The sequence below is a fragment of the Zalophus californianus genome, chromosome 12, assembly GCF_009762305.2.
Source record: "Zalophus californianus isolate mZalCal1 chromosome 12, mZalCal1.pri.v2, whole genome shotgun sequence".
In the NCBI taxonomy this organism is placed as follows: domain Eukaryota; kingdom Metazoa; phylum Chordata; class Mammalia; order Carnivora; family Otariidae; genus Zalophus; species Zalophus californianus.
Window position 1 is genome coordinate 33,780,670 of NC_045606.1, and position 27,125 is coordinate 33,807,794.

At 39.2% G+C, this 27,125-nt stretch overlaps 1 protein-coding gene across 5 annotated transcripts in view; it reads left to right on the forward strand.

Moving 5' to 3' along the window:
* CDK14 (cyclin dependent kinase 14) overlaps positions 1 to 27,125 on the forward strand; it is a 547,481-nt gene that overhangs the window by 178,666 nt on the left and 341,690 nt on the right. The gene's annotated exons all lie outside the window — the stretch shown is intronic.

The following is a 27,125-nucleotide window of genomic DNA, read 5'->3' on the forward strand; positions in this document are numbered from 1 at the left end:
GTTTGTTACATACATGTTTTTAATTCTTATAAAATAAAATTGCTTTATATTTTATTTCTGCAGAGTTTCTCTAGTCCAAGAGAATAAAATATCTTTTTATTAGTGGGAACTTTTCAGTTCAGTTTCACAACTTTTAGTATTAATAGCTTTCCCTCTACTACATTTAAAAATTTTAGTGCCAATATAGTTAACAAAGTGTTATATTAGTTTCAGGTGTACAATATAGTGATTCGGCCCTTCTGTACATTACTCAGTGCTCATCACGATAACTGTACTGTTCCTCCCCGTCACCTGTTTCAGTCATCCCCCCACCCACCTCCCCTCAGGTAACCATCAGTTTGTTCTCTATAGGAAAGAGTGTTTCTTGGGTTGTTTTGTTTTTTTTTGTTTTTTTCCCCTTAAATTCCACATACCAGTGAAATCATATGGTATTTGTCTTTCTCCGACTGACTTATTTCACTTAGTATTATACTCCCTCCACTACATTTTTAAAAGTACAGATTATCTTGATGTAAGACTTCAGCTTATTTTTTGCATTGAAGGAACTATAGCTGGCCCACAACAAGATAACTGCGAGTGATTTACTGCAGTAATATCATTAAGGTATTGAGGAATTAAATGTAGTCTGTCACTGGTCTGATTCGTTCCTCACAACCATCATTCTGATTTACATTTGTTTCTGAGAGGCCTCCCTTCGCTTTTCACTTTCTCACCTCTCATTCTCCTTTCTCCTTTTCGTACCACTTCCGTTTGATTTCCATCATTCCTACTTAGCTGAAAATGTTGTTGTGAAGGCATCTTTATGAAATATTTGTTGCATAGAGGGTGCTCCGTCTGATGGGATTGGAAACCACTGGTTGAGATACAGCAGTGGTTCCCATCGAGCTCTGGAGGTAGGCAAGGTGGAATGCTCTTGAATTGGATTTTGCTAGACCCTGAGTGCTAGGGAGTAGGAAAGGGGCAAAGAGATGCTGGGCCAAGAGAGAAGCAGGAGGAAATGAAACTGAGCAGCAGGCACGCTCCCTAACGTGTGGGGTATACACTGCAGGTTACCAACCTGCCCTTGCTGTTCATGCTAGCCTCGGTTCAAGGTTCAGGGCAAGTTTATAATGGTATTAGAGGATCCAGTTGTGACAGTTGGACTCATCAGTGCGAAGTTCAAGGGGAGAAACAATTAGAGCCAAATTGAAGTGGTTATTGATCTGTTCATACTGCCTTGGTATGAGGCAAGGCTGTTGGGCACAAGGTAGGCCTTGAGATAAACTTGGGAACGGGCCCTGGGAGGCAGTTGTGTCAGAGAATGCAGGCCTCTGTGGGTTAGGGAGCCTCTGAAGACTTTTGAATTGAGTGTATTAGGAAGATAAATCTGATATTAGGATATGATATAGATTAGATGAGGAGGAACCTGGAAGCTGATAAATCAGTCATTCAAAGTCGTGCAGATTTGAAATTACGAGGACCTGGATTGATTAGAAAGCAGTGACAAAAAAGGATTTGTAGAGAAAGAAATGCCAAAACAAGGTGAATTACTGGGGTTAGAGATTATTTGAGAGGGAAACATAAATGGTTTTGAGTTTGAATGAGTAAAAAAAATGGTGCCAGAGAGAGAAATAATTTGTGTTGCTTTTAACACTTCACAGTTCGAAAGGGCAGTTATCTACTGTAAGCTTCACTTGAGCCCTCCGAAGGGATTTTGTATAGACTTTATACTGTTTATAGAATCTGTGATACGAGTATGGAATTGAGGCCTAGAGAGGTTAGATAACTTGTCCACGGCTTTGGATCTTGTACCTAGGCTTTCTTAGGTTCCAGAATGGTGTCATACTAACTCTGTGGAGTAGTGGATTTGAGTTTTGGACTTTCTGAGTTCATGATACGTCTATACAAAAAATGTCTTTTGGGCGATGTGGGAGTAGATCTCATGAGAGTTTAGCATAAACAGTATATATTTAGCATAGTCCTTAACAAGCTGAATGAGTGTAAGATTTTTGTGGGAGAGGACTTTGAGCAAAAAACAGGAAGTTAAATTGGAAGGGAGCATAGTGAGGTGGAAAGCCCCGTGGATATTAAGAGTCTAGAAATCTGGGCTTCATTCTGGCTGTTTTCCATCACCTACTGGACAACGCGAGGCAAGTCACCTGTATTACTTTGCTAGGGCCCCTGTAGCAAAGTACCACAGGACGAGTGGCTTAAATAACAGAAATTTATTGTGTCGTAGTTCTGGAGGCCAGAAGTCCGAGGTCAAGGTGTCGGGATCTTGCTTCAGAGGGCCATGAAGGAAGGATCTGTTTCAAGCCTTGGCTTGTGGATGGCCATCTTTTCCTTGTGTGTTCACATCATCTTCCCGCTACCTCTGTCCAGTTTCCTTTTCTTGTAAGGACACCAGTCATATTGGATTAGGGCCCACTCTAATGATCTCAGTTTAGCTTAATTACCTGTGAAAATCCCCTGTCTTCAAGTACAGTCACATGTTGAGGTGCTGGGGTTAGGACTTCAACATGTGAATTTTGGGGGACACAATTCAGTCTCTAACACCACCTCATGGCTCTAGGCCTCCGTAACCCTGGTTGTGGAACATGGGAGTTGGTTTGTGCCATCTCTCAGGAACCATCTCCCTTTATGTTATGGTTTTGATTTCCCACGGGGTCTTCAAACTCAGAGTTTTGAATACCGTGGAGAGCAGGGGAGGCTGCAAGAATTTTGAGGCCTGGAGGAACAGATCACAAAATGACATTGTATTTTCCATTGAATAAAGTATTTTGAGATTTCCTAATACAGTCTGACTTCTCGGTGACTTTTAATGGAGATAAGTGACCCGACAGAAGAGGAATTAAACTTTGCGTCAGTTTTGGTTATTTACTCCTCTCTTGCCTTCTCATTCCCTCCTCTCATAGTCTTATTTTTCTCATTTTTCTGCTCTGTATGTGCGAAACCAAAAGCTAGCACAATTGCTCCCTTTTGCTGTGAATAGTGATTCATGCAAAATAACTCCTCTATGTATCTGGTGGTAGAGTTTGAAATATTTAGGATGGGGGGTGGGTGATGTTTGGGATATGTTCATTTTTGCATTTTTACATTTTTGCATCTTTACATTGATGAGGGTGTAGCATGGCTTGCTCAATTGAGACGAAGCACTTTAATTTGAGTTTGCCTCTTTTCTGCTGTTGTGGTCAATTTCCTCATTCACAAAATGTCAACAGCAGGAGGTTTTCAAAGGAGGAAAGCAGCAAAGTAGTTTTCAAGTGGCAGCTTGCCACTTAGAAGCTTACCTGGGAATTTAGATTTTAACACATAATTTTCACCTAAAGTAGAACTACTTGTCAGCAACTCTAATCTTACCTGGATTTATGTCCAGAGATGGACTTTGAATTTTATCTCAGAGCTAGAGTGCTTAATGGCTTAATTCGGGTTCAGGTGCTTTGAGACTCATTCTATTTTTGATGGCAGCTTAGAGAAATTACAGCAGTGCTATGGGCTAGCTATTCTATTTTTTATTCTCATATGATATCTTCATAGATTCTGATGGTAAGGATAGAGTCAAGAGATACTGGCATGGTTTCAAAATGAGTAGATAAAGTTTCTTAGGATATCCCATCTTTTTTTTTTAAGATTTTATTTATTTATTTGTTAGAGAGAGACAGAGAACACAAGTGGGGGGAGGAGCAGAGGGAGAGGGACAAGCAGACGCTGACTGAGCGCCGAGCCCAACACGGGGCTCGATCTCGCGACCCTGAGATCATGACCTGAGCCGAAATCAAGAGTTGGACACTCAACCCGACTGAGTCACCCAGGTGCCCCAGGCTATCCCATCTTCATAAACAGCTTCAAGATGTCTGTATTCTTGCTCTGTGATACTATATTCTAGATGTTCAGCAGTTTGTTTGTTTGTTTGTTTGTTTGTTTGTTTGTTTTTGGCTAAGATTTGCCCAGAGAAAGAATAGAAGGGAACCAGTTACCATTTTTTGTGAATTTTTGAATACCTAATAGTTTTCTTAGGCAAGAGTTACGTTAAGAGAAATCTAGATGCTCTGAAAGAGAACAATTTTTTTTTAAAGATTTTATTTGTCAGAGAGAGACAGAGCGCACAAGCAAGGGGAACGCCAGGCAGAGGGAGAAGCAGACTCTCTGCTGAGCAAGGAACCCAATGTGGGGCTCGATCCCAGGACCCTGGGATCGTGACCTGAGCTGAAGGCAGACCCTTAACCAACTGAGCCACCCAGGCATCCCTCACCCTTCCACATGCAGATCTTTACTGAATCTCCCTGTTTTCATTTCAGTTTATGCAGCTAGTTTTAGTGGGACTAAAAGATATTGAAGTACTTAGGGCATAAAATGATGAGGCTCTGTAAAACAGTGGGGGGAAGGAGGAGATGAATGTGTTTGGGAAGGACTTTAGAGGGATAGCTGGTAGGGCTTGATGTTTGACTAGACATGGAGCTTGATAGAAATGGGATATTCAGAATATTCCAGGATTTTTGGCATTCATGAATAGTTAGATAGTGAAGCTAATAATAAGAAAGGCACTACAGGGTAGGGGAGTTTATAGGAAGGGAAAGAGAGTAAGTTCAGTTCTGATCATGTTAAGTTTGAGATCTGGCCTTCAGGTGGTAATTGTTTATGCAGTGGTGCAATTTAGATAACCCATCAGTTGTACCTAAATTGGGGACCTTACCCCACATTCCAAGTACATGATCTCATTTAGTCTTTCAACATTGTGAGAAAGGTTGGTGTTATCTTCATTTTAGTAATTAAGAAGCTGAGATCTAAAGAGATTTTTTTGTCCAAAGTCGTACAAATAAGTGGCAAATTTGGGTCTTCTACCCAGGACCCAGGCCAATGCCTGATGCCTGATGGTCACTCAGTACATGTTGAGTGAGTGAGTAACAGAATAAGTGAGTGAATAAATCCCAAATCCTTTAGTGTTATTCTACTATATTGCATCACTGTTGAGACAGAAACCTCTATGATCAAAATTGTATATGGATTCTTTTCAGGCTACTAAGCAGAGAGGTGAAGTTGGGAAATCGCCTTAGGGCAGTCGGAAAATGTTGAGTCTTGGTGAAGACTATGGCACTAGCTACATGAGCATAAGTGGGTCACTTAACATATTTAACCTTTAGTTTTTTCATCTTGTGATGAAGGGGTTTGGACTATATGATCTTAAAGCTTTACGATTAAAATAACAGTACCAGTGTGAATCATTACGTGGATAAAGGATCCTTAATTGTATCATCAGTATGCTTTATACACACATGGTGTAATATGATGCACATTTATTGTGTTGAAAATATTTCTTTTAAACCCTCTAATAATAATCCTTTATGTCTGTCACTGAAAAAATTAACATGAATTGCTTCAGAGCATTTGACAATTGACAGACAGGTTTTTCTTTAAATGGAAGATAAAAAAATCCATGAGTCTAGACTTTGATTTTAAGTAAGCTTATGTAAATTGCCAAAATTGTTATTCTCTGTAAGAATGAATAATTTGATGGATGTCTGCCAATTGATATCAACAAAAAATTTGCAAGCTTTTAGATCATGTGACTTTAAAAACTGAAAATCATATGTTTTCCTTTGCATGTCTTTAATTTTAAAGGATGAGGTTTGTTAATAAAGTAATTTATTTTTTGTCCCCTTTAAGTTTGTAAAAAATTTTATATTGTATTTTCTCTTATTTGAAAATAGAGATTTCCAATTACATTTGGAAATATAAATGTAAATATTTTATTGGAAATGTAAATTGAACTATGATATACTTATGTTTAAAATATTTTTAGGATTACACAACTAGTTCTAATCTGAAGGTGTTTGTAATTGGCTAAAAATCTCCAAGGACTTTTTCAGTATCTCCTGTATGCTTATGTTTTAAAAATGCTATCTCATTTAATTCCTCCCAATATTCCTGTAGAGGTATGAATATCTCTGTATTATTAGGTGGTGATTGAGGCCTGGAGATAATAAATGGTCTTGTATCACACAATTTACTAGTAAACAGCTAAGTTAGGATTTTAACTGGGGTCTTTTAACTAAAGTGTTTGTTTCAAAGATGGTAATTTCTTCTCTTCAGAATTTCTAATCTAAAAAAGTTATGGGAGTCCATAACCTACATATAAACTTCTTGTCTTGACATTATTATCATTGCTACTACAAGTTGCCGTATAAAAATTCCATCCAGGCACCTCTGTTACTTCTCAATATTTGAAGTTGTATTGTTGATCTATGTATGATCTATTGATAGAAATAGTCAAAGGATGACAAACAATGCACAGTACTTAATTCCTGACCAATGTCTTGACCACTGACAGAATTTAGTGTCATTTATCTTCAAACTCTAGATTAAGGTAAATTCTTTAATGTAAGAGAATAGTCAAGGACAATAGTAAACAAGGAGACTAATATTCATTAAAAAAATAGGTATGTCATGTATATTGGAAAGGAACTTGACAGTCTTAGAGGAGACAGAAAGATGAGCAAAAACATATTTGAAGGGAATAATTGCTAAAAAGTTACTGAAATTGTTGAAAAATGGAATTAATCTATTAATTCAAGAAGATAAATGACCCCCATTAGGAGAAACATAAAGAGACCAAAACTTACACCTGTCATAGTCTAAGTTTGTCTCTGAAAGACAGAGACAAAGAGAAAATCTTGAAAGCAATAGGAGTAAAGCAACTCGTTACATTTAGGAGGAGAGAAAAAAAGTATGTTTGAGATCTAACCTGTTATCTAAACCAGAGGACGCAAGAGGCAATTGACATATCCAAAATGCTTAAAAACAAAACAAAACAACCTGTAAACCAAAAATTCCACATGTAACAAAAAATATCCTTCAAAAATGAAAGTTAAAGACACTTTTAAATCAGCCACAAATTAGGAGAAAATATTCTCAAATAAAATATTTTTTTTAATTTTATTTTATTATGTTATGTTAATCACCATATATTACATCATTAGTTTTTGATGTAGTGTTCCATGATTCATTGTTTGTGTATAACACCCAGTGCTCCATTCAATACGTGCCCTCTTTAATACCCATCACCAGGCTAAGCCATCCCCCCACCCACCTCCCCTCTAGAACCCTCAGTCAACCAAAATATCTAAATTATATTAAAAAGGTCCCAAACTCACCAATTAGCAGACTTCCTCCAGATTTTTAAATGGGAAAACAGTTTGAGTATATATTTCACCAAGAAGACATATCAGTAGCTAATAAGCCCATGAAGTGATGCTCAAAGTTGTTAGTCATGAACTATATGAAAATTAACACCATAGTGAGATGTGACTGTATACCCAATACAATAACTTTAATCAAAAAGACCAACAATACCAGGTGTTGAAAAAGGATGTGGAACAAGTGGAACCTTCATACTTTGCTGGTGGGAATATCAAATGGTACAGCCACTTTGGAAAACCTTTAACAGTTGTTAAAAGTTGAATATGCAGTTACCATACAAACCAGCATTTCCACTCCTGGGTATCATATCATCTCCCCAGGAAAAAGGAAAACATACTTCTACGCAAAGACACGGACGTGAATGTTCCTAACATTACCATGCTGAATGGCCAAAATCAGGAAACAATCTAAATGTCCATCAGCTGTTGAACTGATAAACAAAATGTTGCATATCCATACCGCAATAAAAAGAAGCTAACTACTAATAACATGCTTCGAGACTTTTGGACCTCGAACACATTATGCTTGGTTATATAAGCCTGGTTGTATATACATAAAATTTCCAGAAGGAGCCAATCTATGAAACAGAAAGCAGAGACCCATGGTTGCCTGGGGCTGGAGCTGGCAGCAGGGATTGGCTGTAAACTGTCACCCACCCTTGTGACATGAAATTGTTCCTCTGCTAGGTTATTTTTATGATTTGACAAATCTGAGTTGTAGTGGCTGTAGAACTCTGTAGATTTACTTAAAGTCATTAAATTTTATACTTACAGTGGGTATATTTTATGGTTTATAGGTTATACCTCAAATAAATTTTCTCCTAATTTTATTAAAATATATATTTACAGGCTTAGCTAAAAATATACACTTAGCTAAAAATGTGTTAACACTAGTGATCATTATTAATAATAAATTAATCACTACATTGCAAAACCTAGAAAATCTCTCTTTTTTCCAGTTTCTCTAAACTTGTATTATTTTCAATATCAGAAATAAGACTTGTTGACTATAAAAACTGACACCTCCTATTTTCAAAGATCTTAAAATTTATTAGTGGAGAAAGATAAACACGTTGGCAGTTGTATTTGTAGGACTACAGTTACAAAAGTCTCTTGGGGGCCAGAGTGAGTGGGAGCCTGTTGGTAAGTCAAACAGCCTTGAAACTCATGAGAGAAGTGGGGACACTTGAGCAGTGTTGGCGGGTCACATTTCACCTCAGACCTTGAAAAACAAAGCATCATTCCAGTCCCTTGTCAGAAGCTGTCTTCTAGTTCGCAGTGTTGACATTAGCTTATATTATAGCTCTCATCCTTCCAGGAAGCCAGAGAACACGAAGTAGCAGAAGTGTGCCGAATTGACCTGCCCTAACCACTTGGAAGAAGGAAAAGAGACACCCTATGAGGTTGCAGTGAAGAACCTTTTGAAGTTGTGTGTCACTGCTGTCAGTTTTTGACAAACAACTTTAATCACAACATACTATTTGTTCAGTGAGATAAAATAACCCAGTATGAACAAAGTATCCCTGTATAATTTACGGAGCCAAGATGCTGATTGAAAATGACAACCGGCGGGTTGAACTTTTATGACTCCACAGTGGAGAAGTGGCCAGAGAAGCTCGATCTTGGAGGAAGGAATGTCCTTTGCCCTTTCTCAAGCCTGAGTTCTCCCAGCCCATCTGCAACTCTGCTTTGACCATCTTTTTTATTTTTGTTTTTTTAAAGATTTATTTATTTGGTGGGGGAGGGCAGGGGGAGAGGGAGAGAGAAACCCAAGCAGTCTCTGCACCGAGCCGGACGCAGGGCTCGATCTCATGACCCTGAGATCAGGACTGGAGCCCAAACTAAAAGTGTGGCGCTCAACCGACTGTACCACCACCCACGCTCCCCATGCTTTGACCATCTTTCAAGACCTTCTTAAAGTGCTCTCTCTTTCTTTCTGAAACCTTTGCTGGCTTTCGTAGAAATAATCTTTTTCTTTTCTTTTTTTTTTTTTAAAGATTTTATTTATTTATTTGACAGAGAGACACAGCAAGAGAGGGAACACAAGCAGGGGGAGTGGGAGAGGGAGAAGCAGGCTTCCCGCCGAGCAGGGAGCCCGATGCAGGGCTCGATCCCAGGACCCTGGGATCATGACCTGAGCCGAAGGCAAACACTTAACAACTGAGCCACCCAGGCGCCCCGAAATAATCTTTTTCTTTTTGGGCTGCTTTGCCTTGCTTGTTTTGTTGTTGTTGTTTTTGCTTATATGCTTACCTCTTGGCATTTATTTATAGCACTTACATTATACTTTATGATACGGTCAGTTTTTTTTTTTAATACTTCCTTTTTATTTTTATTTATTTTTAATTTTTTATGAACATATAATGTATTATTTGTTTCAGGGGTACAGGTCTGTGATTCATCAGTCTTACACAATTCACAGCGCTTACCATAGTACCTATGGTCAGTCGTTTTTAATTATAAACTATATATATGGCCTTTAAATCCTGAGGGTTGTGATGTGAAGCAAGCACTGGCTAGTCAGATTCTAGATTTTTCCCTTCTGTCACCAAAATGGAACTAACCAGACTCCAGTTAGTATTTTCATGAATTTTAAGCAGTAATGAAAAGTGCCATGGTAATTTGTGAATTAAAAGGAAAAGAGCTCTGGTGTGGTGGTGGAAGACATGGGGTTTGGGCTAAGCTTAAGTGATAGTGTGTAATTTGTTCAGGTTGCTATAACGAAATACCAGAGCCTGGGTAGCTCATCAACAGCAGAAATTTATTGCTCACAGTTCTGGAGGCTGGAAGCCCCAGATCAGGGTGCTGAGATGGTTGGGGTACCCTGGTCTCCAACTTACCTTTTATTCTCACATGGCAGGAGAGAGCTCTATGGGGGTCTTTTTTAAAAAGAACATTAAGTACCTCCCAAAGGCCCCACCTCCTAACACAGTCACCTTTGGGGGTTAGGATTACAACATAGAAATTTTGAAGGGAGAGCACAAACCATCAGACCATAGCAGGTAGGTAGGATTCATATACGGAGAAATGAACAGAGAAAGCCCGGCCTGCTAAGGTAGCTGGCTCACGTAGGAGATATCACTTCCTTCCCCTCTCAACCCCATCACCAGTTTGACTGGCATAGAGGAGTTTAAATCTCCTGACAGTGGGGTGGGTGGGTTGCCCCTAAATGTTTTCTGATGAAAACTGTAGCTGTTCTTTTGTTCACTATTTTTCTACTAAAAAGGTAATCTGGGTGTATGTTCTCAGCAAAGTCTTAGTTTCTAGGACTTCTGTTTTTTATTTATTTATTTTATTTTATTTATTTTTTACCTGCTTTTTTTCTCTAAATGAGGACTTTTATTTATTTATTTATTTTTATTATTATGTTATGTTAATCACCATACATTACATCATTAGTTTTTGGTGTAGTGTTCCACGATTCATTGTTTGCATATAACACCCAGTGCTCCATGCAGTAGGTGTCCTCTTTAATACCCATCACCAGGCTAACCCATCCCCCCACCTCCCTCCCCTCTAGAACCCTCAGTTTGTTTCTCAGAGTCCATAGTCTCTCATGGTTCGTCTCACCCTCCGATTCCCCCCCCCCTTCATTCTTCCCCTCCTGCTATCTTCTTTTCTTTTTTTTAACATATAATGTATTATTTGTTTCAGAGGTACAGGTCTGTGATTCAACAGTCTTACACAATTCACAGCGCTCACCATAGCACATACCCTACCCAGTGTCCATCACCCAGCCACCCCATCCCTCCCACCCCCACCACTCCAGCAACCCTCAGTTTGTTTCCTGAGATTAAGAGTTCCTCATATCAGTGAGGTCATATGATACATGTCTTTCTCTGATTGACTTATTTCGCTCAGCATAATACCCTCCAGTTCCATGCACGTCATTGCAAATGGCAAGGTTTCATTCCTTTTGATGGCTGCATAATATTCCAGTGTGTGTGTGTGTGTGTGTGTGTGTGTGTGTGTGTGTGTGTGTGTGTGTGTGTGTATCACATCTTCTTTATACATTCATCTGTTGATGGACATCTTGGCTCTTTCCCTAGTTTGGCTATTGTGGACATTGCTGCTATAAACATTGGGGTGCACGTACCCCTTCGGATCCCTACATTTGTCTCTTTGGGGTTAATACCCAGTAGTACAATTGCTGGATCGTATGGTAGCTCTATTTTCAACTTTTTGAGGAACCTCCATACTGTTTTCCAGAGTGGTTGCACCAGCTTGCATTCCCACCAACAGTGTACAAGCATTCCCCTTTTTCTGCATCCCTCCAACATCTATAGATTCCTGACTTGTTAATTTTAGCCATTCTGACTGGTGTGAGGTAGTATCTCATTGAAGTTTTGATTTGGATATCCCTGATGCTGAGTGATGTTGAGCACTTTTTCATGTGTCTGTTGGCTATTTGGATGTCTTCTTTGGAAAAATGGCTGAAAGACCTAAATGTGAGACAGGAATCCATCAAAATCCTAAAGGAGAACACAGGCAGCAACCTCTTCGACCTCAGCCACAGCAACTTCTTCCTAGAAACATCACCAAAGGCAAGGGAATCAAGGGCAAAAATGAACTATTGGGACTTCATCAAGATAAAAAGCTTTTGCGCAGCAAATGAAACAGTCAACAAAACCAAAAGACAACCGGCAGAATGGGAGAAGATATTTGCAAATTATATATCAGATGAAGGGCTAGTATCCAAAATCTATAAAGAACTTACTAACTCAACACCCAAAGAACAAATGATCCAATCAAGAAATGGGCAGAAGACATGGACTTCTGTTTTTTAAATTGTTTTTTGTTACTGTCACATGGGTTACTATAGCATGAGTTCTTTTGTTGATGCTGGATCATTAATATCTGGGGTAGTTGGTGAGCAAAAATCCCAGAGACCCAGGATCCATAAGGGAATATCATGAAGTCTGGGGAAGTAGAGATAGAACATGAACTGAAAAGGAAGAATGCGTGTAGTCGAGGGGATTAGTAAGGAGCCAAGAACAATTTGAGTGTCTTAAGCAAGGGTGAGTGTGAGGAGGACAGCACCATTTACAGAAACAGGAAGCAGGAAATGGCAGCAACTTTAGGGTCACAGCGATTGAATAGATGTTACTTACATGTGCCGAAGTTGAGGTGATAGCCATTTATCTCAGTAAAAATCCCTGAATGGTAGGATTGTCGAGCTGAGAAGAACGTTGGTGATTATGTAATCTGGTTCCTTCGTTTCACAAAAGAACACACTGAGTCCCAGAGTGCTCGCTTCGGCAGCACATATACTAAAGTTGAAATGACACACTGAGTCCCAGAGAGTCCAGTAGACTGTTTGAACTACCGAGATCAGGAGAGTTCAGGCCCAGAGTGAGAGTCATGTGAGTCATTACCGTGGAAAAAGGTGGTCTGAGATCTGGCAGTGAATTACATCTTTAAAATGCAGTTCCCACCACAGATTATATCTGATCTTGGTGTAACGTGCCAAAAGGCGACGTCATTTAGGTTTCTCTGTATTTCTCATTTTCCTCTGACATTTTGGAATGTGGTGGAACTCTTCAAAAGACCATCAAATAATTCATGTTTTAATTTTTAAAAAGCAAATTAATAGCATGTGTGGAGAGACATACCATATAGTTTATTGTGGGAAAAGTTTAGAAGTAGAAAGCTACAGGAAATTTTAGTGGAGGACATTTATATTTTTTGGACACGTGCCATCTCAGTCAAGTCCCTGAATGTACTCATAAGAATTGAATTGATAATAGCACTTTTTAAAAGCCCTAACAATTTGAACAGGGCCCAAGAAAAAGAATTAAGGGAAATAATAAGCAAGAACTTGGCAGTGGTTCTCTTTTTGTGAGCTGATACTCCCTTCTGTCCTAAAGTTTAGGGCTAGTGTGGGCAGTAACCAGCAGCAGGGGTCAGTTTTAGTGATGACAATTTGGTTTCACAGAAGTACTTATGATTATAAAATTTTCTTGATTAAGACTAGGATTAATTTTTCTGTAGGGGCTTTTTGTGGGGGGGGTCAGCATTTTAAGGCAATTTCCATGATGAGCAGCAGATTGATTGGATTTAAGATGATTGAGATAATATTTAGTAAAAGATCTGAATGCATACTAGTCATTTAATGAATAGTTGTCTGTGACTTTGCTTTCTAAATGCCTTTAATTATTCTATAAAGATTGTAAGTCTTGTGGGAAGCAGGTAAACACTTCCACTCTCTTGGGGACTTCCAGGGTTGGTCTGGATATGGAGTAGGTCTTTCCTTCTGCCCCTTTTATGTTAATATGTTTGGAATGTTGTGGATGGTTAACGGTGGTAAAGGGAACCAGTAACTCCTACTACCTACCCTTTCTAACCGACAGATTGTAAACCTGATGGACTGACTACCAGATGGATTGAAACCCAGGTCCATCTGACTCTACAGCACAGCTGTTAATACTAGGATGTGCTTCTTCTCAGAGGCAGGATTACAGTGGTTAAGACTTTACCCTTAAGTGATTTGCTACTTCATGGCCCAGAGCCTCAGACCAGAACCCCAACTCCTACTCCAGATTTCCTTTCTTAGTTCTCTCTAGCAGAATCATGAACTACACTTAGAAAACAATTGAAACTTAATGGCAGGGATTCACCCATAACCAATTAAATTTTGGGAACATAGGTTAATCAAATACTATAGACATCCTGCTATTTCATAAAGTGATTAATATAGCAGAACTTATTGATACTGCATGTGGTGGAGTAGTTAGTGCAAAAGAAAATATTTTTGAAGTGTTGCTCTATCAGGGGAGCTAAATCAAACTGAAAATAGGAAAACATGAAAGTATAGCTGCTTATCACACAGTTTTGTTTTTGCATAATTGGACGTTTTCAGAATAGGAGACTTCTGGTAGCTTAGCTCCAGTTGGAAAAACTGTACTTCTAGATATTTCTTATACTTCCAGATGGTTTTTACCTAAGTAATAGATTCTTGAGAATGCTAAGCCAACAAGCCTATGCTATTATAATTTCCTATTTACCTAAACCATTAAAAATAAAGTCAAAACTAGAGTAAACTTTGTTTCTTAGGGATATTTTCCCTCAACCGTAAATTTTATGCACAAGATGGAAAAAATCGCTGGTATTAAATCTGTAGTATTGAAGAGGAAGTCCTGCCTTCTTAAACTAAAACCTTCATCAATCTAAAAGTTTTTAAGTAAAACAAAATCTTAAAATGCACAAAGAGCAAATGGGCCAGTCTTTTGTGTGTATATATATTATTTGTTACCCAAACTTTTCATGTGCTGCCATATTATTATACATATTGCTATACTTGGAGCAAAAATAGGACCAGAGAAATATATGGGCATATTATTTCAATGATTTGATAAACCTGGGTATTGCTTTTGGGCATCATAAAGCATCTAGGCAAATCCTTAAGTACAGTGATATATTACTTTGGTCTGTGCATGGAGTTGTTAGCGGAAACTTTTATGTGTCATTGGAGGGCAGTATATGGTCTTTTATATTTCAGAGATGAAGTATAATGCAAAAGGAAATTTGAGGTGACAGTCAAGAGCTGAGATTTTCAAACGCCATGCACTGTTCTTACGAGGAATGTTTATTTTTCTTTGTTTACAAGAAAGTAACTGAAGTGATTTGTTATGCATTATATGACCCAGAGGGTATCTAGCAAGGTTTCTTTAATGTTAATATTTTCAGGATACAGTTCTTTCTGCACACATGCACATGAATATATACATTGATACATCTCTGCAAATTAAGAGCTTATTTTAGATAACTCATGTTTAATAAGTGCAGTTCATGTTTTTTATTTCCCTGATGATTGCGATTTTTTTAAAATTTCATAGAAATAAACATGTAGGAAACTGTCTTCTTTTTAGTTGCTGTGGGCCCCCTGAGTTCATGTAATCACTCTAAGCAATTTGTATCCTTTAGAGAAGAGAGAGAGAAGACATTTCTTTAAGGTTTTATATGGTCATTTATAATGCATATAATAATGTAGAAAACCAGTCTTTCGAGAGCTTCCAGCTTTTTGAGGAAGTCTTCCCTCAGTAGGAAGAGGGGGACTTCTCATGTTGAACATTTGCTCTTTCTCTCTAGAGGAATGAAATTCCCCCCTTTGAGATAATTTTGATAAAAGAATAATTTGATCCGAAGTCACATTAAGTTTAGAAAGCAGGCATGGTAATTCAAAGATAGAAGTCAGTTACTCTTTTATAGGCTTCACATTTTTGGTCATCCTTTTTATTTATTTATTTATTTATTATTTTAAAGATTTTATTTATTTATTTGACAGAGAGAGAGAGACAGCGAGAGAGGGAACACAAACAGGGGGAGCGGGAGAGGGAGAAGCAGGCTTCCCGCCGAGCAGGGAGCCCGATGCAGGGCTTGATCCCAGGACCCTGGGATCATGATCTGAGCCGAAGGCAGATGCTTAACCGACTGAGCCACCCAGGCGCCCCAAATTTTTGGTCATCCTTGACACCATTTTGTCATTTGACACAAAATTTGCTGCTACCATCGAAGAGCTGTATGACCCTTGCAGTATTTAAGTAGGCATCCTGTGTTGTATTTTTGTTAAATCTGACATCTTGAAGTATCCCCTCTTGTCTCTCTGGAGGTCTTCTCCTTTTTCCGTGTCATGTAGGCATCCTGCATACCCATGGACCTGACTCTCCTCACTTCCTCATGAAAGTTCGTCTGCTCTTACGGTACCAGGTCTCCCCTCCCTGTGCTGGTTTCCCAGCCCACATCTGCAGCCTTGACTACGGCAGCCCCCAAATTCAAACAACCCGAGGTGACTCTTACTGAATGTGCTACCACTGCCTCCAACTCAGTGTGACCAAACCAAACTCTGTTTGGAATGCTGCGGACCAGGGATCTCGTTGCATTCCAAGTCGGCCTTGTTTCCACTGGCGGAAAGAAGTCTGCTGGGTGGTGTTATGTCAGACTCCCCTCTCTCCATACGTAATCTGTACATTTGTCACCAGGGTGGCCATGATTTTCATCCTCTTCGTTGTTCTTTTTACCCAGATGTAAAGTATTTGAAGGTCCTGAAATAATTTCCTTTTTGGGCCCCTCTGATTCGCGTTCCCTCCTTTCAGTGTTTCCTGCCTTCTGCTCTTGGATTAGTCCTCTTTCAGCACAGTCTGATCCCTGGGTCAGATCCCTGGAAACAGACTCAGAGGCAGAGTCTCAGGTGTGTTGGGGCGTGGACTTCAGAAGATAAACCTGCAGGGAAGTGAGGAAGGCAGGGTTGGGCAGAGGGGGATGCTGCCTGAAGTGAAGTTGTGTCTGAAGCCTCAGCTGAGCCTAGAGAGTGCTCCAGAGTTGAGATGGGCCTTCAGAGTTGTTGCAAACTGAGAAACAGGGCCAGACCCTTTTACACCGCTCCCTTGAAGGTCCCCCCGGGGAGCCCCCTGATGTGCTCCACTTCAAAGGCCCTCTAATTTCATTTGCTGTATGGCTGTCCTTTGGTCTGCAACCACCATATTGATCTCTTCCTTTCTGCCTTCTCAAATGCCTGCCTCTGAGCCAGTCACCCCCTGAGAGGAGGGGTAGGCTGTCCCTGCAGCTAAGGACTCTTCCCAGCAAAGGACACAGCTGTGGAGCGGCAGCTGAGGGATGGGTGTGCTGGCACTGAGAGGGCTGTGAGCCCCACCAGATGCACTGCCATCCCATTCAGCATTTCATTTTCCTGTAGGAACCTGAAGGGCTTCCCTGCTGGCTGCTTCATCAAGGGAAATGTCTCCGCCTGACTTCGAGGTCCCCTCCCTTATCGCTTACTTAGCCCCACCCTACCTGCTACTGACCTCAGTTTCTCGCCATCTTGCCTCCCTCCCCTCCAGTTGAGGAAGGGTTATCCTCAGTGTAGAGTCTGCCAGTAGTGTCTGCTGTGTAGCCTCCTTGATATTCCTGCCCACCCATTGCCTACTCCACATCATCCTTCAAGCCTTTGCTTCTGGGGTCCTCTCCCTGCAACAGCCCTCCCCTCTAGGTCTTCTCTTCTGCTTTGAAACAAGTTTATGCATCCTGCTTATAGTTAGTACTGTACAATTCTGTACCTCATGGTATACTTTATCGTATTTCTCCATTAGCTTTGTGTGTGTGTGTGTGTGTGTGTGTGTGTGTGTGTGTGTGTGTGTGCTATTCTTAATGTGTTTAACATTAATTATTATGGAAGGTGAGACTTACATTTAATTTCTTTGGTATTTTTGGCAGCATCTAGCAGAATGCTAGTCTCATATTAGAGGCTCCTTGAGTGGCTGTTTTATTTCCCAGTTGTTTTTGTAAGCATCACAGACAAAAGTAAAAACCAAACAAACAAACAAAACACCTAATCGAATGATGAGATAAGCTGGAGGGAGTTTTCTGGAAAGATTATATTTGAGTTCAAGGGATGACATTTTCTGAATTTCAGAATTACATGTTTCTGTGAGTTTGTGTGGCTCCTGCATGGATGACTTGAAGTAAATTATGAATTAACAGCAGTTTCCTTATTCTCTTGTCTCAGTTCACTCTCTCATACCGTTTTTGGGCCAGGGTAGCCGGTGTTCTTCCCTGTGATTCCAGTCTCCCTTGAGGAATTTTCTTCCTGTCCTGGTATCCAAGTACAATGTTCCGCTCCACACCTTCCTCCCTCAGCTGCCCTGTAACCTCTTCCTTTACACATAGAGCTGCCTCCCCGGGGCATCACCCCTGAACATCCTCCTGGTCAGCTCTCGCCTTCAAAACTTACGTGTATCAGTGAACAAACTACGTTTATGTACAACGAAACATAACGTTGGCTGAAAAGAGGCAGACACAAAAGAGCGTGTGATAATTGTCACAAAAATGGGCAAAACTAATCTATGGTGTTATAGTCAGGATAGTGCTAACTGTTGGGAGCAATCGTATTTAGAAGAGCACACAAGGGGGTTTCTGGAATCCTAGGAATTCTTCATTTCTTAATCCAGTGCTGATTACATGGGTGTGAGCTTTGTACTTGTGAGTGGTACTTATTTATATGTGTGTTATAGTCTGATAGGAAGTTTTAAAAAATTAACTCTCTGCTCGGCAAGCTGATCATTTTATAAGCTCTTCTGTGGATGGGGGCATTTGTTACTCTTCTGGAAGTACTGATTTAGAGGTAATAGAAAGAGGGGAGTCCTGAACTTGGCCCTCTTTGTTCACCCTTATCATGGTGTTTCTGGGGAAGGGTGTAAAGTTGTTGAACGCATCTGTCTGCTACTGGACATTATTATAAATTAATAACAAAAAAAAACTCATGTTCAAAGTCTTGAATTTTTCTTCCAATAGAGCCTAGTTATCAGATTGTTTTTCCTTGTCTTATTAACTCCTCCTGTCCCAAAGAAAAAGTCTTTACTTTTGTTTTATCTTCAGCAAGAGTTACAGAACAGTTGATTGCAATTTTCCTTTGGTGTTCTAGATAGAACAATAATCTTTTGAAAAAATATCTCCCAATGAACTCTTCAGAATATCTGGGAAGGGAAGGTTGAAGTAGAGGAAAGTACTATTAGTTGTTTACTTTGGCTCTGTCATTCAACTTGGATGCACTTTCTCATGGTACCAAGGCTTCCAGCAACAGAGAAAAGAGACCCTGTTGGACTTTTTACTTTTCCTTGGGTGGTGTAAGTTAATATAACAAAATTGGAAAGGCAAAAACAGGAGAAGTGCAGGTAGCAAGCTATAGAGGAAAGAGTAGATTTGGATCAGCCAAACTAGTCTCCAGTTTGGATTCTGGCACTTAGTAAGTATGGGAATTTGGGCAGATTGTTTAGCTTTCTCTAAAAGGGTGGTCACTGTGCTGTCTTCATGTGCAGGATTCGTGTGAGGATTAGACATAATGATTGTATAGCTCCAGAGCCAGTAAGTGCTCAATTAAAGGCTGTGATGACATGCGACTGGAACAGAGAGGACCAACATTTTCCAGATTGTTATTTTGAATACATGGTAGTTCAATAAAGGTATCCCATACCAAGCACTTCCATATATTGGGAAATAAAAATAAATAGAAGGAAGCAATCCTTCCTCTTCAAACAAGGACACAAAATTTCGTGAAAGAATTAAACAATTTTAAGGCCATACATGAGCAGGTATTACAGAGTTTTCATAAATACATGGAGAATCCAAAGTAAATGAAAATTCTTGTGAGATGGGGTTTGTCAGGGAAGGCTTACATTCACAGAGGAAGCTGTGCCTAGAGCAGAGTTTTGGAAAATTAATCATAATGATGACAGACAACATTGATTCTGCATGGATTCTGAGCTGGGCATCAGACTTCCTGCTTTAAGTGTATTATCTCATCTAGTCTACACAAGTACCCTGTGAGGGATAGTTGCTGGCACTATTTCCGTCTGATGGCGAGATAAACCAAAGCTTCCGGAAGAGATGCAGCCTACCCACAACCACACAATTAATGGAGCGGTGGGGCCGGGTGTCCAAAACCCTCATAGCCATCTCTGCCATCCTCAGAGTGAACATAGTATTTGTACAGGACAGTACCTACATTGTTTTGGAAACAGTTGCTTTCAGGGCACCTGTAAGTCAGTTGGGGAATCAATAATTCTACCTTTGTTCTCTTAAATTGCAACAGAACAGCGACTAATGAAAGGTGGCATGGTGTAGCGGATAGAATGTGGATGTGGAGTGGGATGAACTGGTTTCAAGCCCTTGCCACTTGTCAGCTGCTGTGTGGCTCTGGACAAGTTACTCAACAAAGCTGGGCATTCGTTTCTTACGCTATCTTTAAAAGAGGGGCGAGAAATAATGTACTTTGCCATTTTGCTCTAGGGGCTATTGTAACCATCTCCAGGGTTTATGAAATTGTCAAGTGCTACAAAGTAAGTTATTTTTGTTAGTGTTATAAGTAATAGACTTGGTGATGATGATAATAATGATAGCGGTGAAGATGGTACAATAACACCAACAATAATAATTTAAAATAGTAGTAAAAACAGTCCGTGATTGCATTGTGTCAGATAGCCACGAGGATGGAACTGCCCTTGCTGGCAATATTTCAGATATTTGCTGATTAAGTGGTTTTGGTAGATTTGCAGTTTATGCCCTTCTTGGCTCAAACAAGCAATTAAATACTCCTCAGGAAATCATGAAAGGTTACCTTTCATGTACAGCCTATGCTGTTGGAATTTTGGCTTCAATTCAGGACTCATGGCCAAATTAACATCTGAATCACTGGAAGCCTATTCATAAAGAATGGGATTATGTACAGAACTAAAGTTTATGTACTCAGCTAGAGTGACTTGAGTTTCACAATGTAGCCAGGAGATAGAAACTGTTCTCCTGTACTTTGTGCTCCAATTCACAGACTGAAATGCAGCGTGCTGTGGGTCTGTTATTGTGTTTCTATGTAAGGGAGCCTCTGACTTGGGCCGGCGCCTGTTAATTTAATGGAGGATGCCTCCAATTTAGCAATTGTGATTCCTAAAGGGCCCCTAGGGCCCGCCAGGAAAATTTTTGTATAAATGAGAGATAATGGCAATAGTTTTTAGTCTTTCGCAAATCATCTCTTTAAGTAAAATGGCTTGTGAAAACTACTAAAACCATAGTATAATTATTTCTGAAAATTAAATTCAGTTACTCTTAGAGGGACTTCTTCAGAGCTAGAAAATATTTGTTTCATGCTCGTAGTTGTTGCCCTTGCCTTTCTTGCTGTGGTATAAGTAGTAGAGACTCGTGTATACAGACTCCTATCTTGGAAGTGGTTATTTTTAGATCAGATTTTTTTTTTTTTTTGGATGACTGTCTTTTTTTTTTTAAGAGATAGCTTGATACTGCAAATTATAGCAAATACAGTTCTTACAAACAGAATTTTTCAGATACTATGAACTTTTAATATTAGGGACTTGGTAAATAAGTGTGAATATTTTTAATAAGCTGTTTTGCTAATAGGACTAATTCTGTTTGACAAAATTTCTATATCATAAATTTATCATTGTTTAAAAATGTTAGTACTCATATTTTGGAAAGGATCCTTTGAGGGTGTAGATTAACATAAAAATCACACAGAATGTGGTAGTTATGCTTCTGGTAGTCAAAACTCCTAGCAGTTTTATTTTTTTAATCAAAGACTTGATTAGTCATTTGGATAGAAATTTCAATTAATTGCCTTTGCAATTATAGCTATCTTAGAAGAATTCTTTCCAGAAAAGTTGAGCAAGGATGCCAATTAATTCCAGCTGTTGGAGTGCATTGTATGTAAATGTCTGAATTCAGCCTCCAGTAATTTAGAGAGAAGCTCTCAAATGCTATAATTTAACAACCAAAAAGCTTTGCAGGCTGTTAGTCCACTCATTTGACTGAATTTTTGAATGAAGCATTGATTTCTGCGTTTCCTTTTTCATAAGCTAAGTATTCCTGGCACTGTTGGCCATCTCTGTGGAGATGCCAGTTCTAGTAGGTAGACAAGGTTGGAGAGGTTTAAAAAAAAAAGGCTTAATTTCTAATTTTAAAATTATATATTACTTTTAAAATTTCTTTAAATTCTCCAAACTGAAATACTTGGTTGCATATATGTTTTTTTTAAAACAAAAACTAAATATACTTTTTTTTTTTAGAATAGTTTTTAGGTCTACAGAAAAATAGAACAGAAAAAACAGTGCTCCCGTAAAGTCTCCCCGTACCAAATTTGTTACAATTGATGAATGAATATTGATACATTAGTATTAACTGAAGTCCATACCATGGCTTACTTTGGGGTTCACTCTGTGTTGTACAGTTTTATGGGTTTTGCCAAATACGTAATGACATGTACCCATCATTACAGTCTCATAGACAATGGTTTTACTGCCCCAAAGATCCCCTGTTCTTCCCCTGTTCATCCTCCCAGCCCCTTCACTCCCTGTCCCAACCCTGGGCAACAACTGATCCTTTACCGTCTCTATAGTTTTGCCTTTTTCAAGAGTGTTGAACAGGTGGAAGCAGCGAGCATGCAGCCTTGTCAGAGTGGCTTCTTTCACTTACCAATATGCATTTAAGGCCCCTCTAGGTCTTTTCAGGTCTTGATAGCTCATTTCATTTTAGCACTGTATAATCTTCCCTTGTATGGATTATCACCCAGTTTAGTTGTCCATCCACCTGTACTGAAGTTGCTTCCAACTTTAGGCGACTCTAGATAAAGCTACTCTAAACATTCTTGTGCAGGATTTTGTGAGGACGTACATTTTCAATTCCTTTGGGTACTTCAGTTCTTTTTACCTAGGGAGCAAGTAGACCCTGAGTATATAGATGAGGGTCAAGAGAAACTCACATTCCTATGGAGGTCAGAAGTGGGAGTTGGGAGTAGGGAAGATTGACTATTCACAGTTTACAGTATGGGTTATTGGGGAGGAAAATTTTTATTCTACCCTTCAAGATTCTTTTGGCTGATGTAAGAATTACATTGACATGAGGCAGATTAGCAGGAGAAAATAAAATTTAATTACATATGTATGGGGGCTCCATAAGAAGATGAGGCCCACAGGCAGGCAGGCAGTTGAGGCTTATATGCCATCCACAGCTGAGGAAAAGGGGATAGGAGTCTGGGACTTCTAAGGGAAGGAAAGCAATTTACAGGTAGATGGAAAAAAGTAAATGTCTGCTGGGCCATACAGTAACAATAGGACACGAGAAGAATTTTAACAAACAGACTGGTGAATTCCTCCCTGCCTACCACACCAGAGTTCATATTGTAATGTAGTTATCTATGGTGATAGCTCCCTTCCTGGAGCGGGTCTTCTATCTAAATTCTTTTAGGAAGGGGGCAGAGGGTCAAAGGTTGTCCTGAACCTTTTGTTTCTTAAAAATAGCCTAGAATAATCCACATGCCAAAGATACACATTTTGGGTTGGCAGATTTTTCCTTCCTACAGTGTCCAGCAAAAGTTGGCAAATGCCAGCCGGTCTCCTGCCAGTGGCTAAGTGGACCATGGGAAGAAGCTGGAAGGACATTTTCCTGCTTGGTTACAGCTCAGAGCAATCAAGAGGAGTACCAATAAACAGCCCTAATTGGTCCTATTTACAGGTCTGATTAATTAGATTCCCATAAATACTTTTAAACTGCATTGATAAATCTGCTATATTTAGTTCTTTTTAGACATTTACATGCCTTGATCTAATAACCAGAACTTCTCCAAGTACTTAAATTGTTTTCTGCAAACCTAATAAAGCCACATTTATAAATACAGTTCATCTTAAGAATTCTGATGCTGCTGAGAATGTAGTAAAACTCTTAAGCCTTTCAATTTAAAATCATAAGTTGGAAAGAAATTAAATTGAAATTACAAGCATAGTTTGTTAACATATCAAACTATCTTAAACATAATAAATGCTTTATCAGCTAAATGTTGAACTTTGTCCAAGTGATTATACATTGATTCCTAAACTTAACATCAGAAGTTTTAATACAGTGGATTTGATTTGATCATTATGTCTCTGTTTGAAATTAAATATTCCCAGAGTTCTTATCACATAGAGTAATTTAGAATTATCATTCCAGGAAGATCAGGCTTGTTATACAAGGCGAATTAAGTAACTTAGCAGCCAGAGATCTGAGACCTGGTGGAGGGCTGCCATGTGGCCATCCAGAGGCACTCTCTCTCAGCCACTGAAGGACCTGCGTGCCATTTTATATAGTCCGTATCACAACTGGAGGACTCCAGGTCTCTACTCTTCAATAATTCTTTTATCTCATTTGGATCCTTGGATTGCAGAATCAACTAATCTCTTCACCTTCTCATGGAATTCTATATTCTTTTCCTTTTTCCTGTCTTATTAGGTCAGAACTCTTAAAGCTGTTTTAATCTAATTCTACTTGAATTTCCCTGTCTTTCACACCTTCATCTGTGTCTACACATGTTGTGTAGCCACAACAATGAAGTCTTACTCATGACATTTATGTTGACCGAGCTTCCAGCTATCTCTGATAGAGATGCTCATCTGTTTGTTGAATGATGGCACTGAGAACAGTGGCCCTGAATCATACTTGTTAAGCAAAGGTGAAGAACTAGTGTCCTGTTAGAATTCAGCTAGTTGAGGTTTCATGTGACATTTACATAGTATGTAAATATTGTCCGTAAGTGGCAGAGTGAGTTTCAAATACAGAGTTGTATTTGCGCTGCTTTTTATAAGAGATCCAGTATGAAGTACAGTTTTTAGGTTAGATTGTTAAGGTTGACTTGCGTCTTTCTCTCAGCCTCCCACATCTAGTCCATCAGTAAATTCTTTTGGCTTCACCTGTAGAAAAGATACAGAATGTAACAATTTCTCACCACAGTCTTGGCTGCCATTATCTCCAGCTTGGGATTTACTGTTAAATAAATAGCCTCTTGATTTTCTTTTCTTCCACAGTAACCCCCGCCCCCATTTACAGTTTATCTTCTATATAGCATTATCTTCTATATGGCATGATCTTTTTAATACATAAATTAGTTATTCTACCACTATCAACCTTCCAGTGGCTTTAATGATAATAGACTGAAATCAAGATTTTTTAGAAATATGTTCTAGCTGCTAGCTTCTTTCCTACCTCATATCTGATCTGTGTCCTTAACTAGACTGGCCTCCTTATTCTTCCTTGACCACATAGCACACATGAAGTTCCACCTTAGGATCTTTGGACTTACTGTGCCTCTTACATCAGCTCTCTGCCCTTGACTATTAGCACGCCCTTCACATTTAAGATCACTTCCTCAGAAACATATGCAGAGGGTACATCTGATCACCCTTTCAGATTTAAACTCCCTCTTTGTCACTCCACCATCGACACACACTAACTTAGTCCCCATCATTGTGTGGTCTTTTACTGATTAATTTTTATTCATAGTCCTTACCAATAGCTAGCATTGTCCTGTATATTTCTTTGTATTGTTACAACTTCTATACTATATCCCTAGCACCTACCAAATAATTCCTGGCACTAGTAAGTGTTCATTAACACTTACAGTACAAGATACTTGCTGAATGAATGAATGAATGAATGTCTTCCTCATTAAGATGAAAGCCCAGTGAAAACAGGGCTTTGCTTGCCCATTCCCAGTGCATCCCCAGTGCATCCCCTTTGACCCCATAGGAAGCACTCAATAAATATTTATTGAATGAAAGATGGCTTGATGTAGGCTTAAGTCTCTGTGAAGCATTTTCATTCTTGGTGTTAGATTCCCTTGACCTTGTCTTACTTAACAGTAGCCCACCCCCTTTGCACCACTCTTCAGTGATGAAGTCACCAAGGGGAGTCTTCTGTAAGGTAGACATAACAGAGTCTGATTTAAACACTGTCATTGGGCCCTTAACTGATTGATTTAGTTTTCCTCATGTAACCAGAAGTAAAATTAGTAGTATAAGCACAAAGTTGAGAATAAAGTGGAATTCTTGAAATTATTTGCAGACTTGGGGTTGCTAAAGTAACTTGTCATCTTTAGCATGGAATTTACAGTAGACATTGCCATTTAAAGTTTTTTTTTTAAAGCCACTTTACATACAGAGTGATTTATAGTAAAATATCGGGGATTTAAAAGAAGATAAGAGTGTTTAAAAAAAATACCTGAAAATCCCTTAAATCAGTTTGAATTTTTAAAATATCCAGGATAAAAAAAAAAAAGAATATGTTGCTAAATATTGAAGTGTCATTGAGGATAAAATGAGCCCTTATGTTTGAAGAGCACCATGCGGTATACAGGATACTTTCCCTACTTTATCTGAAGCACTTATGGGCCTGAGATTAGGTTTAATAAAAATACTTGAGCTTCAGAATGTAGGAGCTTATCTAAAAGGCTTTGAAGAAGTTCTTTTAGAGAAAGGTACTCAGGGTTGTGGGTTACTCTCCCTAGGGTGAGTCAGTGGAGGTGAGGAAGGTCACATGGGTTGGGACTCGGGAATGTTTCTAGAACTGTTGGTGGTGCCTGTACCACTCTCACGCTTGTAGCCATCTCTGTCCCACCTTCCAGCCCTCGCCTTGTCAGCCACCGTGTCCATGCTTAGCTCTTGACTCTGCCCTTGTCTTTTCTCCAGAGGCGTAGCAGAGTAGTGAGACGATGGGATTCAGAATCACCAGGCCTGGGTGTAACCTCTGAATGGCCACTTGCTGTTTTATGGGCCGACTTTATTTCAGATCTCATTCATGTTCTATAAGCATGTTCCATGCTTCCGACTGTTGGTTGATTGATATTGGAAACCACATTTCTAACATTTGTGAAACCATTAGTCAAATAGTGACTATGATATGAATACCGTGTAAGGGCTCTGGGGCTGTGATTCTCAAACACTGTGTGTATCAGATCCCTTGGGGAGCATTGGGAGCATGATTCCAGGGCACACCCCAGGGATGCTGAATCAGAATCTTGAATGCTTATGTACAGAGATCTCATTTTTTCAGTTTTGATATTTGCAACCACTGTTCTGAGAACCCAGGAAGAATTATAAGGCGTTGTCTCTGCCTTTCAGATGCTTGTCTAGTTAGAATATGAAAATGAACATGAATGGCACAATTAGACAATGTTGGAGTTGAATTTTTGTTTATTTGGTTGATGTGAGTGGAGAGGAGCTCTAGAGAGGATAGCATGGGGTTGGGTGCCCTTAATTTATGTCTGGGTTAGAGAGTTTGGATAGAAAAGTATCAGATAAGGTGACAGCAAGATAGCAAGATGTATTTTAGTTTATCAGTCATAAGAATGGCTTCAAAGCACATATAATGTTAAGTAGCCTTTTATGTATTTTTATCTCTATACCTCCCAAAGCTGGTAGGATTTTTCAGGAAGGACATAAAAAGAGACCCAGCCATTTTGGTTAAATTTATTTTGTTGTGAAAATAAACAAAAACCTCCCAGCCTTTTATAAATTTGAGTTACATCTCCTTTCAGATTCCTTTAAGAATGTGAACTTTGGATATTGCATAATAGTTCTCATCATCTTAACAACACTTTAAAACATTTAGACCAACTTACCCAGTTGCTTCATGACAAAACTGTAC